This window comes from Castor canadensis, chromosome 8 (assembly GCF_047511655.1).
Source record: "Castor canadensis chromosome 8, mCasCan1.hap1v2, whole genome shotgun sequence".
NCBI classification, from domain to species: domain Eukaryota; kingdom Metazoa; phylum Chordata; class Mammalia; order Rodentia; family Castoridae; genus Castor; species Castor canadensis.
This window is the reverse complement of record NC_133393.1, coordinates 38,656,850-38,674,232: the sequence shown is the minus strand read 5'-3', so window position 1 is coordinate 38,674,232 and position 17,383 is coordinate 38,656,850. Positions and strand designations below refer to the sequence as shown.

At 37.9% G+C, this 17,383-nt stretch overlaps 1 protein-coding gene across 20 annotated transcripts in view; it reads right to left on the bottom strand.

Moving 5' to 3' along the window:
• Atxn1 (ataxin 1) overlaps positions 1-17,383 on the bottom strand; it is a 383,376-nt gene that overhangs the window by 293,942 nt on the left and 72,051 nt on the right. The gene's annotated exons all lie outside the window — the stretch shown is intronic.

Here is a 17,383-nt window from a genome sequence, read left to right as displayed (position 1 = left end):
ATTGAAAACCTATGAATTGTTTATTTCTGGAATTTTTCCATTTAATATTGTTGATTATGGATAACTATAGAAGGCGAAATCATGGCTAGGTGGCACGGCACTGTCCCCAGTGGTGAGAAAAAGAACAAGATACAGAATGAGATGATCAGAGTGATTTGTTTGGATTTTTCAAAATATTGAGAGAAAATCAATTTTCAGTTTACAATAGAAAGACGTTAAGGATTCAGACATTATTATTTGTTTCAGTAGGAAATGGTAAGTTCAAAAGAAAAAACAGACTTTGAATTATGTAAAATGCAATGACTATTGTCCCTGTAAATATTATAAGAAATTAGGATGTTTCTATTGTTTCCCTAATACAGACATATGAAATACAGAAAGTGAAAGAAATTATCTTCACACTTTTGCCTCAATACAATTTATAATATCATTCTTCAGAAATGGCTCGTTAATATGACTATCATTCTGGTTTCTGAGTAGGGTGATGTCTATCACATAGCAGCTGGAAATGTGGTTTTGGTCCATAATGGTTCTCCACACATGGGTTCAACCAACTGAGAATCAAAAACAATTTGGGGGCAGGGGTGCCTGGATTGACCATGTATGGACTTTTTTCTTGTCATTATTCCCTAAACAATAGAGCATAACAATTTATATGGCACTCTCATCCTATTAGATATCATAAGCAAACTAGAGTTGGTTTAAGATATACTGGAATATGTGAATAGATTATATGCAAATATTACACAATTTTAGAGTAAGAGCTTGATCATACAGACTTTGGTATCTGTGGGGTCCTGGAGCCCATCCCCCCAAATACCTAGAAGCAAATGTACTTTTCTCACATTTTAACTGAGAAAACAGTTCCACAATGAGTGGAAACTAGAGAACTGGAAAAAAAGAATCATGAAAAGAAACACAACAAACCCACTGCCATTTATAAATCTTTCTGTTACCAAAAGTGACTGTGTTTCATAAAAGTATGTGATACATCACTAAAGGTATTTTTTTGCCATTTAAAAATATTAAACAGTAGTAATCGCTGTACAGCAAGGCTGCTCCCACTTAACCTGCAATTTGGACAATTTGTGTGAGGATGAAATTACTTTATCTTATGACATAAGGAGCAGATGCTACTAATTAACACACAAAAATGTCTAAAACAGAGTCTTAAAAACATATGCGTTTGGAAACATAAGTAGAAACAGCTTCTTAGAAAATAAGCCAAACAGTATAATATGATGAAGTATGGGTGTTTGGGTTATTATTTTTTAAAAAATAAAGCCAATCAAATTAGCTGGTAAATTTTCATATGTCTTCCTGTAAATAAAGTATGGATTTAAAAGAAGGGACCTGCTAAATCTTGCTTTTTATTTTTTTAAAATAGGGACAGGGAAGATATAGCATATACTAGCCAGTGTGTTCATAAGATGTTATATTCCACTGTGGAACATTATGTTATGCTAAAAATAAAAGGAGGATTAGAAAATTGGAATGAACTTTGAGAACACTCTTCAGGGATTCTGACATATATATTCCTATGCATTGTAAATCTCTGAAAGGGAAGAAAGCTTGTATCTTGGCCCAAAATATATTTGACCACAGGATGATTTTCCAGAAGACAAGGAAGCAGTGGATAGCTATTGGCCAGAGAATACTTTCAGTAAAGCAATACTCTAGGCCAGTGGTCTTCAAACTCTTTGGTCTCAAGTTCACTTTTTACTCCTAAAATTTATTGAGGACCGCAAAGAACTTTTAATTAGATAGATAATATTTAGCAATATTTATTACATTAGAAATGAAAACTGAGAATTTTAAAACATTTATTCTTATTGTTTTGGTTTAATTGGCGGGGAGGGTTACTGGAAACTGCCTCTAGAATCTCCTACATACTAAGCCATGCTTTACCACTTAGCTACTGAGCTATATCCTCGTACACTATTGGTTCATTTAATACAAATACTAACGTACCCATTACATGCTATATAAAATGACCTATGTCTATGAAAAATAAATCAATTTTACAGAACAAAGAAGTTGGTGAGAAGAGTGACAGTGACGTAGCTTGAATTTTTTACAAGTCTCTGCAATACCTGGTTTAAGAGAAAATGGTCAGACTTAGGACTGGTGATATAGCTCAGTGGTAGTACACCTGCCTAGATATGAGTGAAGCCCTGGGATCAATTCACAGGACCACAAACAAACAAACAAAAAAGGTTAAATTCTCACCTGTCCCTCTAAATTAAATTTGCTGTCTTATGTTGTCTGGCTGAAGTATGTGAAAAAAATAAGGCCTCCATTTTCAACTAACTGTGGATAATCTTCTTGTATATTAAACCCAAACTTCACAAGCGGAAGCTTCTTCAAAGATAGCAGAAATGTACAGTCTGAAACATACCCAGAAATTCTTAGAACAACCTTATATGAAAATTCATTGGTTTGTCTTGTACATAGGTTGGCTCTTTGACCAGGCATGGTTTTCTAACGTAGTGCACTGGTCATTTGGAAAATATTGGTTCACTGAGTTATACAGATTTTCCAGAAGTTGATAGATTTCATTATTCAGTATCATCACACATCATTTAACCTCTGAAAGATTCCACTATATACTTGTGAGAGAATAGAAACAAAGGAGGTAAGTAATGTCCCACTATTTTTATAAAAAGCTATTTTCGACCTTGCAGGATTACACCTGTGGGGGTTCTCAAAGTGAGAACCATGGAACAGGCACACAGAAACACTACAGACTCCTAGCAGTAAAAGCATAGAGCCTGAGTTTGCTTCTAGTTGTGAGCTTCTGAAAGGTAACTGTTAGTCCCTTAGGAACCATAGGGTCTAACTTAATAAGGTCAGACCCACAGTCACCATGACCACAATGTAAACCATAAGGGGACAGGAGGAAAGGTTTTGCTTTTAAGAAAACTTTGCTGACTTGGATTCTCCCAGGTCATAGTGTGCATTTTAGATTTTTCTTTAGTTAAAACCTTTCTTCCAACCAGTACAGATCTGTTGTAACAGAAAAGAACAAACTTTTTATGTACCCCGAAAGAGATTCAGACCTTTTTTAAGAAATTGATCAGAGTTGGGTGTACTGACTCACACCTGGAATCCCAGGTACTCTGGAGGCAAAATGATTGTAGTTCAAGGCTAGCTGGGGCAAAAAGTTAGCAAGACCCCATCTCAACCAACAAGATGGGCACAGTGGTGCGCCCTTGGGAGCTCAGGTATTTGAGAAATATAAATAGGAGGACTACAGTCCAGGATGGCCCAAACAAAAATGCAAGATCCTATCTCAAAAATAACTAAAGCAAAAAAAGGTTGAGGGTGTAATTTAAGCCTGCCTAGCAAGCAAGAGATCCTGAGTTCAAACCCCAGTATGGCAAAAAACAAAACAAAACAAAAAGCCTAAAAAATCAATTCATGAAGTCTCTATGTAATTATAAATCATTGCCTCCTTATTACGAAGGTACCCAAAGAACTACAAAACAACTGTTTATCTTCCCTGGGTATTAATGAACACATAAAATTATAGCAATAGTTCATATTTGAGTGTCATGCCATCAAAGGACATTATGACCTTTAAGCCTCACAACCATTCTAGATGGAGGACACTTTACTGAGCTCTTTAACAAATGAAGACAAGGAGGCACTAAAGAACGAACTCCCAGGCTGGATACGTAAGTGGCACACAATTCCAAACTCTATATTTCTGACACCAAAGATTCTCAACTACTCACTATGCAGCCTCCACTCCAGTGAACAGTTACTAAACTCATTCCTCTGCATTCTCCTTCCGGCAGTTACTCCGGACTCAGGAAATATCCTCTTCATTTTCTTGCTTCAAAGTGAGGAGCTGCCTGAAGAACTGGCTCAGAGCCCACCTTAATGTATGAAGATAACAGTAAATTCTTTTGCCTCCCCAAAGCAGACTGGTTATCACGTGGGAAGAGCTGCCTCAAAAGCTGTAACTGCTAGATGCTGTGAAGTTCAACCTTTTGATTCTTAAAAGGTCATGAGGATAGAACACTGATAATGATGTTCTGTAAACAGAATTCAAGGTGCCCTCAGCCCACACCCCAGTCTCTTCCTCTGAAAGTGTATTTATGAAACAAGGTCAACAAAACTGTTTGCTCACTGTTGTTCTCTTTCCACTTCTGTCCATTTGCCTATCATTTCTCTCACCTCAGACGGCGTTTCTTCTGTTAGCCCAGAGCCATTAAAAGCATATTACATAACTTCTAGATTATTCTTAATCATTATTCAGTGCCCAGCTTAAGATGTTTGTCCCTCCAGAACTACTCCATCCCTCCCTTTCCTCCAAGTGGCTATGGCAGGGACCCCCATCTAGGTGGGCTCACCTGTGCACCATCTTCTTCAGTTATGCAGGTCTCATCTCCCACAACTATTCGTAGATGGTAAGTTTCTGGAGAATCTCTCATAGCACCTTGCACAGTGCCACACACAAAATAATCAAGCTTGCTCCCATTTCTCTCTAATTAGTGGAGGACGAAGGAACAGGCATGGGGGATGGGGTCCAGGTAGGGAGTAGTGTGTGCTTAGCATATGTGAGGCCCTCAGTTCAATGCAGGAAAGAAGAAGAGAAGGAGGAGAAAAAAGATATAGGCATGATTTTATGTCAATTTTATTTTTAAACATCTTTCTCTTCAATCCTAAGATTTCTTCAATCCTAAGATTAAACAAGATTAGCAGTATAATTCATCCAGCAGCTGTAGGTATTACTAAAGAGAATAGCAGTCTACATGGTACATCCACTAGGGTTCACTGAGAAGGGCCATGCCAGTTGATCTGTGACGTTCTCAGGGAGGAGGAGTGCTTCTGCTCTAACGTGAACTAATGTTAGAAGAAAATAGCACGGCATACTAACACCCCAAAGCACATGGATGTGAGGAATACCCCACAATATATTGATTATGTCTTGCCCTTTTAAAATGCTTAACCCTCCTTAATGGTACCCACCCACTACCTTGCAGTTCCATGTTCTCTTCAAGCTTTCTGTGTATCTCTGTTTCCAAAACGAATGCTTGGAGCTTCTGAATGAATACTATTGTTTGGACCACAGATTATAGGGTACAGGAGCCAGAATCCATCTCATTTTCTTGGCATCATAATTAGTCTGAAAAATCACGCTACACATTTTGTATAAAAAGGTACGATGTAAATCAAGTGATAACAATCCTTCCAGAGTATGTCAAATTCAAGTGGCATTTCATTCCCTTCCAAAAAATTCTCCTTTGTCTGTGACAATCCAAGTAAATGGAAGGCTGAGTACTTATACATGAAGGAAATACGGCTTACAGAAGACTGTGTGTTGACCACATAGAATTTCCATGTAGAAACTAAGAAAGGAGAGTCACTCTAATTGCTCACCTCTAATTCCTATGATAAATGTTCTGACTTGAATGGTGAACTCCCATTTGGAAGCTCCATCACTGTATTTAGGATCAGGGAAAACTATTGCCTTCCTCTGAAACTTGACATCCTTATCTTGCCCTTTTTTGCATACATCATTCTTGGTGGAAATTTTCAGCCACCACAAAGGTGGGAAAAGGGCGTGGTGTAAGTTGACTTCTTAGTCATATTTCCTGAGGTTGCCATTTTAGTATATTTAAAATATTTACTTATAGCAACAGTTAAGTAATTATAGTTTATGAAACACTGTTCTCTTTTTCCATCTCAGTAGACCCCCTCAGTGTGCTCTACCACAAAAATATGGTATTCTGAGTCCTTGTCACTAATCATTAAAGGGCTGTGTGCTTATCTTCTCATTTGTCTTGAAAGCCAAAGTGAGCAATCTAAGGTCAGAAAAATGTATTTAAGTGCCATTGACATTATACACGATTACCAACACTGTCCCTTTTGCTGACCATGCTCACATAAGTGGTATCTTCACCCTCTCTGATCACTCCCGAACACCTGACACCCCAGAGCACCCTAGCCACCCTGAGGGTGTCACTGGCTATGACCTCCCACAAAGAAGAGGTAGGCCAAAGGACCAAAAAAAAAAAAAATAGCAAAACAGTGGCAGCTAGTGAAAGAAAATCCTGGGTGCTGTTGTTTCCATGGGTCCACCAAGCCTATTCCTTGTACCCCAACACCACTAAGTTGCCTAACCTAGAAACATCAGAACCATGCCCTCTGCCTTCTGCTATCCCACAAGTGTGCTGCTACTAAATCCTATCAATTCTACTTCCTGTACTTTTCAAATCTTTTCACCTTCTACCTTCCAGCACTATTGGCTCCACTTTCCCCAATCCCAGGCTCCTCTCACCTAGAAGTCTGACCTCCCACATGGTCCTCAATCAACTGTCTAGGATGCCAACAATCTGTGTCCAAAAACACAGACCTGATTGCTTGACAGTAGTACCTTCCTTATCTCTGGTTTTGCTTTCCGTGGTCTTAGTTACCCAAGGTCAATCACAATCTGAAAATATTAAATGGAAAATTTGAGAAGTAAACAATTTCTAACTTTTAAATTGCATGCTGTTCTGAGTAATATGATGAAATCTTGTGCTGTCCCACTCCATCCAAAGTACAAGAGTAGTGATGTTGAGAATTCAGAAATACCAAAGAGAAATAGTAAAGTAGTGAGAAGATAAAAGTTCTCAACTTAGTAAGAAAAGAAATAATCATACACTGAGTTTGCTAAGATCTACTGTACAGTAAGATATTTGAGACAGAGAAAGACAGCCAAACTTTTATTACTGTATATTATTATAATTGTTCTATGTTATTAGTAGTTATTGCTGTTAATATCTTACTATGCCTAATTTACAAATGAAACTTTATCATAAGTACATATGTATATGAAAAAACACAGGATATCTAGGATTTGGTATTGTCTGTGTTTCAGGCATCCTCTGGGGGTCTTGGGATGCTATTTAACCTATTGCTAATGAGGAGGAGGTAATGTGAAAAATGCATTAGTCAGTTACAGTTTGTAACCCCACCTCTCTTCCCCTTTTGTTGCCAAGGGACAAGAAAGAAGAGCTAAAGAGAAAGCACAAAGTGGGTAACCAACATTTCACTTTGATTTTTTTTCTGGGTTTACCTGGCTCATCTATGCTTTGGGCCAGCTTTAAAAAGCTCATTTTGACTTTTAATCATTAAAAATGATCCTAGAAGCATGTCCTGTTAGGAAATGCCAAGTTACATTGATGAATTTCATTACTGCTTGAAGGGCCAGTATATGAAATACTACTAAAGTCAAGCTAAAGAAAGTAAAATTATTTGGGATATTTTTTAGACAGTTAAGAAAACAGAAGCAAATGTTATTTTAAATCTCTGGCTCACTACAAACTGACAAGATATGAATATGAATTTTACAGAGTAATGTATATAATAACTGTTTCTGCTCACCATAATGACATACCAACAACTCAGTTTTATATTTCATGTTGATGTAACATGTGGAACATATAATCTAGATTATAAAATATCCCCATTAAAGTAAATTTACTCTGGCTAATTTTTGATAGCATGACATCATTATAATAAAAAGAGGCTTGGTAATTAATTACTTTCAAATTTGCTTTTATTGAAGGTATTGCGAAGTTTTCCATTTTTAAATAAGTGAAAAATATTATCTGAAAATTTGTAAGATGATGTCATAATTGTGAGAATGTTAGTCAGTTCCCCAATACACTTAGAGAATACACACTTTGGAAAGAAATTCTGCCAGGCACTTTTCACCTGTAAAAAAGATGCAGTACGGATTATGCCCTCAAAAAGTTGACACTTCATCTGGGAAGACAGTGTGCACACAAATGATATAATTCATTTGCAGTAAGGAGGGTAAAAGAAGCACAGAAAAGCCATGGGGCCTCAGAAGAGAAAACGATGCTATGTGGGAGTATATCAGACATTCTGTCAAGAAAGCAGCCTGTATGGACTAGTGGGACAGGAATTGTGAACTCTAAATTTCTATTCCCAAAATAAAACTAATCAATTTGTTTCTAGAATTAACGTTTACTGAGCAACTACTCTGTGTTACGAAATTCACAAATGTTACCTCTAGGCTTTCAAACAAACCTGGAATGATAGTCTGGTTATAACTGATTAGAAAGGGACCCAGAGTATCTATTAACATTCCCAAGGGTCATTAGCTCATTCCTGAACATTAGAAAGCCAAAATCCTATTTGTATCAACAAGAGTTAATCACACAGATTATACTCAATAAAAACCAAAGAAAATCAACGGTCAAAATAGCCAAATATTTTGAATATAAATGTGGTTGAGTATGGCAACGGTTTTCATATATCAAGATAAAAATTATAATGCCCAACACAGAACTAAAAAGACAGACATGTCAAGAACTTAAGCATATGTTTATTCAGACTGCTAACACCAGTACCATGCAACAATTTCATTTGAACATTAAGTTATTAAAATGTAGCTTTTTTTAAAAACAAGTGCTCACATTTGTACAGAAACATTTGTCAAAGCGCGATTCATCTCAAAAGAGTGGTCATTGAAAACACAACTCAAGGGGTAAGGGGTGGGATGTAGCTCAGTGGTACAGCATGTGCTTAGCTTGTGCAACAGAAAAACACCAACTTAATTAGGTAGGGCCCAGGAATCTGAATTTTCACCGAGTCATATCCTCAACCCCAAGTAAGGACAAAAGTGTATATGCAAGTTTTAGAGCACTTTGACTGGCATTTCCTCCACACCTGTTTCCCACCTGCCTTCTCTCTTATTGGAATGTGTCTTTGCCAATTTAAACAATTACTTTTCAACATCCTCCAAACGTTTTCTCTTTCACACTACATTAACTAAAAAAATCATTGCTACTAAAACACTGAAATGATACTACTGCAAAGAGGCTTTTTGCAAATCACTACTTCTCTTTTTTGACTTCTAGTTCAAGTCAACACAATTCCCTGGGATCTGTGGTAGGCAGGACCTGACTCCCTCAAAAGACGTCCATATGTGAACCCCCAGAACCTGTGAATACTTTCCTTGGCACAGAGGATTTCACAGGTATAATTGCATTAAGGATGATGACACAGAGAGGTTATCCTGGAGAATGCAGGTAGCCTAAAGTAATTGCAAAGGTACTTAAAGGTGGAAAAGGGGGACAGAAGAACTGTGGGGGGTGGATTTTGCTGTGAAAGATAGGTGCAGGGAAATGCAGCATTGTTGGCTTCAAAGACGGAGGGAAGGGGCACAAGCCACCATGATGCAAATGGTCTCTAGGAACTGGAAAGGACACAGGTTCTCCTCTAGGGCCCTCACAAGGAATACAGTCCTGCTGATTTCAGCCTGGTGAGATCTGTTGTAAGCTTTCTGACCTACAATATGACAATAAATGGTGTCATTTTAAGCCAACAAGTTGGTGATAAACAGTTACATCAGTAATAGAAAACTAATACAGGTGCTTTGAAGAAAATACACACCCAGGTCAGTTCTAACACAAACGCCATGACCCAGCAGCCCAGACTTTTTTGTCTTATCAAATACCTAAAGGCAGAACTAAGTAGAACTCTTAGTTTGGTCCACATGGGATATGGCCTACAAAGTTCATTTTTAAGCAATACTGCCATCTCTTTTCCATCTCTTTCCTTATCCTGTTCTACCCACTCCCACCTTTCATCAAGGTGACTGAAGAAAGGAGAGGGTCAATGTCAGAGTTTCTCAACTTCACAACATTGACCTTTGGGGTCAGATAAATTTTGGTTGGAAATGACTCACCTGTCCCTTATAAAATACTTAGCAGCATTCTTGACCTCTACTCACTAGGTACCAGTATCACCATCTCATCTCCCAGTTGTGACAATCAAAACTGTTTCCAGGCATTGCCATATGTCCCCTGGGGAGCAAAATGGCCCCGATGAGATCCACTGGTCTAAGACATATGCCAATTCACCTGGTAGTCTCACCTGAGTTCCATTTCATGGAAGGAAAAGTTCTACCAGGTGTTTGTTTATAGGTTGAGTCTCCCTATCTGAAATGCTTAGGACCACAAGTGTTTCAGGTTGTGGAGTTTGGGGGATTTTTTTTTCACATAGCCAGAAGGTCATTTTCTTCAGTATTTTAAATAATTTTCTTTAAAAAACAATTTCATGTTGTTCATTTTTCTACTTCTGGTAGCATGTTGGTGCTCACAAAGTTTCAAATTTGGAAGCATTTCAGATATATTATATATATATATATATATACAGAGAGAGAGATATGTATATATATATATAAATATATACATACACACACACACATATATATGTACATATATATACATATATATATATGAGACCAGTTACAGCTGGTCTCCTTCAAATGAGTTTCCCAAGAATTTAGTCCGTTTGGCATTTTGAAACAGCTCTAAGTCAAAATTCAACCACAGGCTTTTGTACTGGACTCACTACACTTATTCCCAGCCACAAACAACGGAAACATGGCTGTACTGTTCCACAGTGACCCTCAGTCCAACCCTGTGAGCGAGCTCATAGTCCACACAGCTGCCATGAGGGCCACAGAGGCCAACACTCCTATGTGACTGTTACAAAGAATGCTTACAGCATGGTGCAACTTTATTTCCTAGACGTCATTCATAAAAATCCTTCAATCAGAAGGTTCAGCGCAGTTAGAGCAAACAGGCAGAGGACTGACTGAAAGCTTGGCTCTGGGGACAGAACAGATGTTTTGGAATCAGACCCTGAGAAATGGCCACTGTCCTGGAGTCGGAAATCAGTGCTACTAAAGAAACATAATTTCCTCAACGAGTTCTCTCCAAGAAAATGACTTAAAGATGTTAAAAGATCCTGTTTGAGCAGCTCTGAATTCTTCTCAGGCTTTCAATTTCAATTTCAAAATGACAAACCAGGAAAGCAGTCAAATGGAAACATTATCTCCTGTTTGCACGAAGTCTTAAGCAAAGCTACAGTTTCCAAGATTAGATGTTAAGTTCATAGGCGCACAATGTCTATGGAGTGCTACACCCAGCGTTGCTTTGATCAGGCTTGTGAATTACAGAGACTGGTGATTTTGCAGAATGTTCTTCCAGGAATTTTAGCACACATCCCTGGCAACTCCAAGTAACCAATGGCTGTGTTTTATTTATTTTTGCCTCAACTTTACAGATTAACTCTCACTTAACTCTAGCCATATTAATTAATGCTGACTATAATTGTACATTTCTCTCAGAGGCCTTCATCCCATCACACAGCACTCTCATAAAGTTTGAAAATAATGTCACATGACTCTGAAGAATGAGGGGCCAAGATCTCAAACCAAACTCACTCCTTAGGGATTCTCCTCCCTTTCCTTCACTCAGATATTTTGTAATTCAAATGAAAAAAGAGGGAGTTTTTATGTGATACTACTGCTTTTATGGCAGCCAACTTATACATACATGAGGGGAAACGGGGAGAGGTTTTCAGGGATAGGTAGAAAAGAGTCTTGTATGTACCTAAAATTGGGATGCAAGGGACTGCTGGGGAGAAGATGCAGGGGTGAGTGTGGAACAAAGAATCATCATATCATGACACGTGTCTCCATGTGCAAAAATACTGAATTCTGAAATTTTGTCATTTGCAGGTAAATGGATAGAACTGGACAACATTATCTTAAATGAAGTTAGCCAGGTTCAGAAAGCCAAAGGCCACATGTTTTCTCTCATATATGGAATATAGACCCAATACAAATACAAGCAGTATTACGAAAAACAGGTCACACTCAGGGGAGGTTACTAACAGGAGAGGGAGGGTAAAAGAAGGAAGTTAAGAAGGTGAATATGGTTGCTGTACTTCCTATACAAGAATGAATATAGAATTTTTAAATCTGTTGAAATCACCAGAAGGGAACTACGGTAGAAAGGACAAAAATAGAGAAGATGAACCAATTCTGGTTATAATACATACATACTTGGAAATGTCACAATGAAACTCCCTTTGTAACTATCATAAACAAACAAAATTGTCCTTTTTTGAAAACAGAGACCAGAAAGGTGAAACAGGTTCTGTCTGGAGGTTGGCATCAGAGGGAGAGGGACGGTAGACAGGGGTGAATTCAAGTACGATATATTGTAAAAACTTTGGTAAATGTCACAATGTAACCCCAGGACAACAATAATAAAAAAAATGGTTCTTTAAAAATGCTCCATAGTTGCCTCACTGAAAAAAAAAAAACAAACAAAATTCTCAGTGCTATACAGTGAAGTCCAACATCAAAACATGTGACACCATGGAGTCAGTGTCTCCAACCCGGCTTCTTTCGTCAATCTACTTGTATACACCACAGGAGTATTACATTAATTCCATAGGTAAGTGTGGATGAGTTTGCAATTTGGCAAAAATACATAAAAGTTATGTATTTTTTTATAAAATGTTTTCTAACCTCCACTTGCCTCTTCTAAATGGTTGGTTGAAAAGAGCAGAGAAGTGCCTTTACATGGATTGAGCTACAGGTTTTAAGATACAGGATTGAAGATCCTACAACTTTTTACTTGAGAAGTGACACAGGTATACAAACATACTTGTATAAAAATGATGGACAAAGTAGTGTCTTATTTCAAAATCCACAATTGCCAGATAGGAAAACCAATTCTCACTGCCTGCTTTTGACACCAGTGTTTGATGTCCTTTTAGCTGTTAGAGAAATTGAAACCTTCTTATTTCTTCATATTCTTCACCATTTGCTGAGTGCCTACTTTGTACTAGGTCCAGAAGATGCCTATGAATAAAATATGTTCATTCTATCTAGTAGTGAGGATATAAGTACATAGGGACATGCCAGGTCTATGAAAGAAGAAAATCATACAAGTGACAGAATGGATGCTTTTTTCTATAAAAAGAATATAAAGTTAGGTTTCCTCCTGATTCCCAACTCACAAACTAAATTTATGGTGTGGTGACTGAAGAATTTCAGTATGATAGTTTCTGATTTGAAACATCTCCCTTCAAAATCTAACTGCAAAATTGGCCTCTATTCTGGAATGTGCAGCTAGCAAAGGGAAGTTCTGCACTAGGATCAATAATTGATTTTCTCCTCTCCCATCACAAATTTTGGAATATCAATGTGTGCATTTTCCCCCATGCTCACCACAGCCTATATAATATTTTGTAACATTTTAGATCTGACCATTTATCTCATTTTGCTATTTCATTTTCACTTACTAGTTAACACTTAAAAAAAATTAATGAATAATGTCTGAGTGGCCACAGCAAGCAAAGTACCATGGTTGTCCTTGTCCTCAAAGGAGCTGCTGACCTTAGGAAGCGCGACAAACCTAAACAAACAAAGCACCATGAATCAAGGGGAATGTAAGTAGGGCTGGAGGACAAGCAATGAACTCCAACTCAGGCAGAGAGAGCTCCCAGCTGGCACACAGGCATTAATTATGTGTGCTCTGGAGGAGGGGAGCTTTCTAATTCTACATTTTCCTCCCCAGAATGAGTGCTATCGAAAATCCCACCTGGATAAGAGGGCAGGGAGGCACACACAGTTTACTCATGTTGTTCTTTAAAGTCAAATATACTTCCATGTTTGCTTTTTAACACGTTGATGAAGTTCTTTTCAGTCATTGGTGTAATTCCTCTCTGTGTGTCCATCCTGAGGTCTAGCTCGGATTCTAATAGTTGTTCCTCCTGTATTCAGGGATACAAAAACTGTATACTAGGACTTTTTCTCCCACCCAAATCCTGTTTGTATTACTCATTTTGCTTGTATCTTGCTTCATTCGCAGCAGTGAAGGTTGACCCATTTGCACAGTATTCTGTTGAAGGTTACTATTCATGCAAATTTAATATGAACACTTAGCCTTTCAAGCATTTCTTTTTGAAGCAGCTAAATGTTCACCGACATTTGCGTTTCATGAGATGACTGACTGTGAATATGACAACTGATGAGATTCAGATAGAACTGCCCACAACTTTCTATTACTGCACTGAATTCACTTGCTTTTGTCAATCACCACACCTTGTTCTCTGTATTTCCAGTGCACTTTAAATTGGCTGGGCTATTTTTTTTTTAATTAAGTGGTTGTCTGGGAAATGTTTGGCGCACTTAAATGAGATTTTTTTTTCTTGCAACTTTTATTAGTGACTGTTTGTCTAAGAAGACCTGCTGTTCCAGCCAAAATGCTCTTTCCCTTAAATTCAAGCAACAATTTCAAGTGACTCCTTATTTTCCCCCACTGTATTTTAAGATCAGGAAAAGAAAATTTACTTTCTTAATTGAATCATTTTAATTTTCTAGTCAGAAATGGTAGAAATAGGGCTCGACGTGTGGCTCAAGAGATAGAGGGCCTGCCTAGCAAGCACGAAGCCCTAAGGCTAAACACCCAAAATGCCAAAAAAAAAAAAAAAAGAAGAAGAAGAAATGGTAGAACTAAAGGAACTGAATGATTAATGTCATGGGGTAAAAATGCAGGTTAAATTACTCTGCTGTAGAAAAATATAAATAAAATAGGTATGATATCAATGTTTAAATGACTTTTAGGATTTCCACCAACATTTTTCCTTGTTCATCATATGAGATCTTAGGTATCTAGTTTAATTTCTTTGACTTTGAGAAAATATATGTGTTTCTATTAATATTAAAGTTTTAACCAATCACTGAACATCTTTGATAATTTAGGTAAATCTTTTTTGCGAATTCTTTCTGGCAATGTCATACATTCTACTATGCCAGTCACTGTCATTTTCTTTCTATCTTATATTGGTTTTTAAGCCAAAATGCTACTTTCTTCTTTACAGATGGTTTGATATGCTATGCTCACAGAGAACCTGGCTGTCTTTTGGCTGGTGTACTTTCCCAGCTAAAAATGGGAAGCCAGAGACAGAAAATTGAGTAGAAGCCTAGGATGAGGAATTCAGATATATTTTTAAAGAATACATCTATTAATTATTTTTACTAAGGGATCTGTATATCCAGCATACTAGTAATTTTCTTGTTTGAATATAAGTAGATAGCACTATTTTAATATCATAAAAATATCTGAGGAAGTTAATCTACCATAAGGAGGAGAAGGAAAGGAAAGATGGCTAGACAGATGGATGAATGGATGGATGGAAGAAAGGATAGAAAGCAAAGAAAGAAAAAGAGGAAGAGAGAGGGAGAAAAGGACAGAGAGAGAGAAGGAAATATTGTGTAGTCCATTTTTGTGAGGTTAAGAACAAAAGTTTTGAAAAAGTCAAATACTGTTCAAATTAACTGAAAAAAATCTTTCTCATAAAATACTGTAAACATGATTTGGTACATATAATTCTTTACAGCAATTTTCATGCACACTGAAGTCTGTGAAGTTAGATTACTGGAAAGAACTCAGTGGAAGTTCACATGTAAATGTCTATAATGAAGTGTTAGAATCTCAGTGTTCAATGGGAGGCTTAGATGAAGAACAATAAATTGTCCTTTGCTCCAGCAAGGCTTCCTTCATTCTGTGCTAACATTAAGCTTTCCCCAGTCTCCCATGCACAGGAGTCAAGGACTCCACCTCTGACCTATGCCCCCAAGGCAACATTAAGCTTCTTTAACTATATTGCATGCTAATAAATTTATCATTGTTATAATCAAAAGAATGGTAGATCCCAGTGTGACTTCTTAGTGATGTAGTAATTAATAGTAATTTAAAAATAATTACTTTTAAAAAGAAATATTTAATCTAATTGCTATAGTATCTGCCTATTTAAAAAGTTAAAACTCATAGTTAAACAAGTACCAAAATTTTTTAAGGCCAAATCTATCTTTTTTTTCTTTGCTTTTCTTGGTTACTCACTGTTGTGGAATATTTTGCCACTGGTGTCCCACATCCAATATAGATAGCAAATCTCTTTCAGAATGTGTAAAAATTTAAGTAAGAATTGGAGGCTACCTTGCTCCTTGCTCTGTACCCTGGGAAGTGGCCCGGGCAGAGGGTCAGGGGCTGATTGATTACCTCAAAATCTACTGCTTCCAGGTACCTCCAGAAAGGTTCCCTGGTCCCTAGACATCTCCTTCTGCTCTGTCCTGCTGTTTTCCTTAATCCATGACATTCTGGGTTCCAAAATAAGTTCCTATCCCTGTACTTTCAGCTGCTAAAGCATACATGCCTCTTGGAAAACTAACACACTTAGATAAAAACATCACCCTCTGTTTTCCAGTCACCAGATCCTTCCAGGGAAGAAGTACCATGGGTAGCTTAGACACAGAGCTAAGAAAGAGGTGTCACCCAAGAGAAGGAGTGGGGACAGATTCCAGAAAGCATGGGAAGCTGGTGACTGTCCTGCCCTCCAGCAACTTACAACTTACGTTGAAATCACAAGATATGTTAGTCACTTGAATTTGTAAAGGCAGCCTGTCAGGCACTTAATTCTTAAACAGCCAGAAAGGAACCTGAGTACTACCACGAATATGGGACATGAAATGTGCCAAATGACTCCTTTTCCCCCTTACAACTGAATTGGTGTGTGCCTAAAGAAACAATCCATTCCATTACTTTAGAAAGCACAACATTCCAACATCCATCATTGTTTTAGGAATGGCTGGAATGATTACAATGAATGAGAGGCAAGCTGTTAAGAGACTGAATGGTTTCATCAAAAAAATTCAATTAGTGGTCTAGCTAAGAGATGGGAACTGGGCAAGGGAAAAGGTTGAGTGGGAAGGATGCAGACCTCAGGGCTATGAACAAATTCCAGAGAGAACGAGGCATGGCAATGATGACTGCTATTTCTCCTCCTCACTGAACAGAGCTCTGAAGACACATCAGGATCCTTTTCATCCCTATTGTTAGAGTCTACCCCTGTGCCTCTCAGTTGGACATTCTGGAAGGAAAGGTGCTTCTGAGGACAAGAGAACAAGAATCTGTGTCAATCAACAATGCCCTTAGGTACACCAGGCAGTTCTGCTGCACAGTCTCCACTGTAATTCTATCCTAAGAAACCAGGACACAGGACCAGAGCTCCAATTAAGCAGTTCAGTGTAGGGTGACGCCACAGGCATCACATGACAGGCCACTTCTCCAAAACTGTCACAGTCAGTAGTATTTAGAGGAAAGGGGAAAAAAACGTTGTAACAAGTGTAACATGAACATTAAGGAATACTGAGCAAGAGCCAATTAGGATGACAATTTGGCATTCCTGCCTTATGAATATGAAAAAGGATCTGCCATCAATGAGCAATAATGCACGGGATTTGTGGGAACACTAACTTGAATACCTCAAAGACGCTGCTATACACCTCCGTCTTTTTTATTCCATTAGCTCACCCTTGTCTCGGTGAAAAGAGCTCCGTGAATCAACTGCTTCTGCTGAACTGTTTGTATATTTTTAAGTCCTGATTAGACGATTAGTCACCAAGCATATTGCTCAGTAAACTAGAGTAATTGTGATTATGCAACTTCCCAAGAACATACAGAGAGCATTTACAGCGAGGCCACTGTGCAGC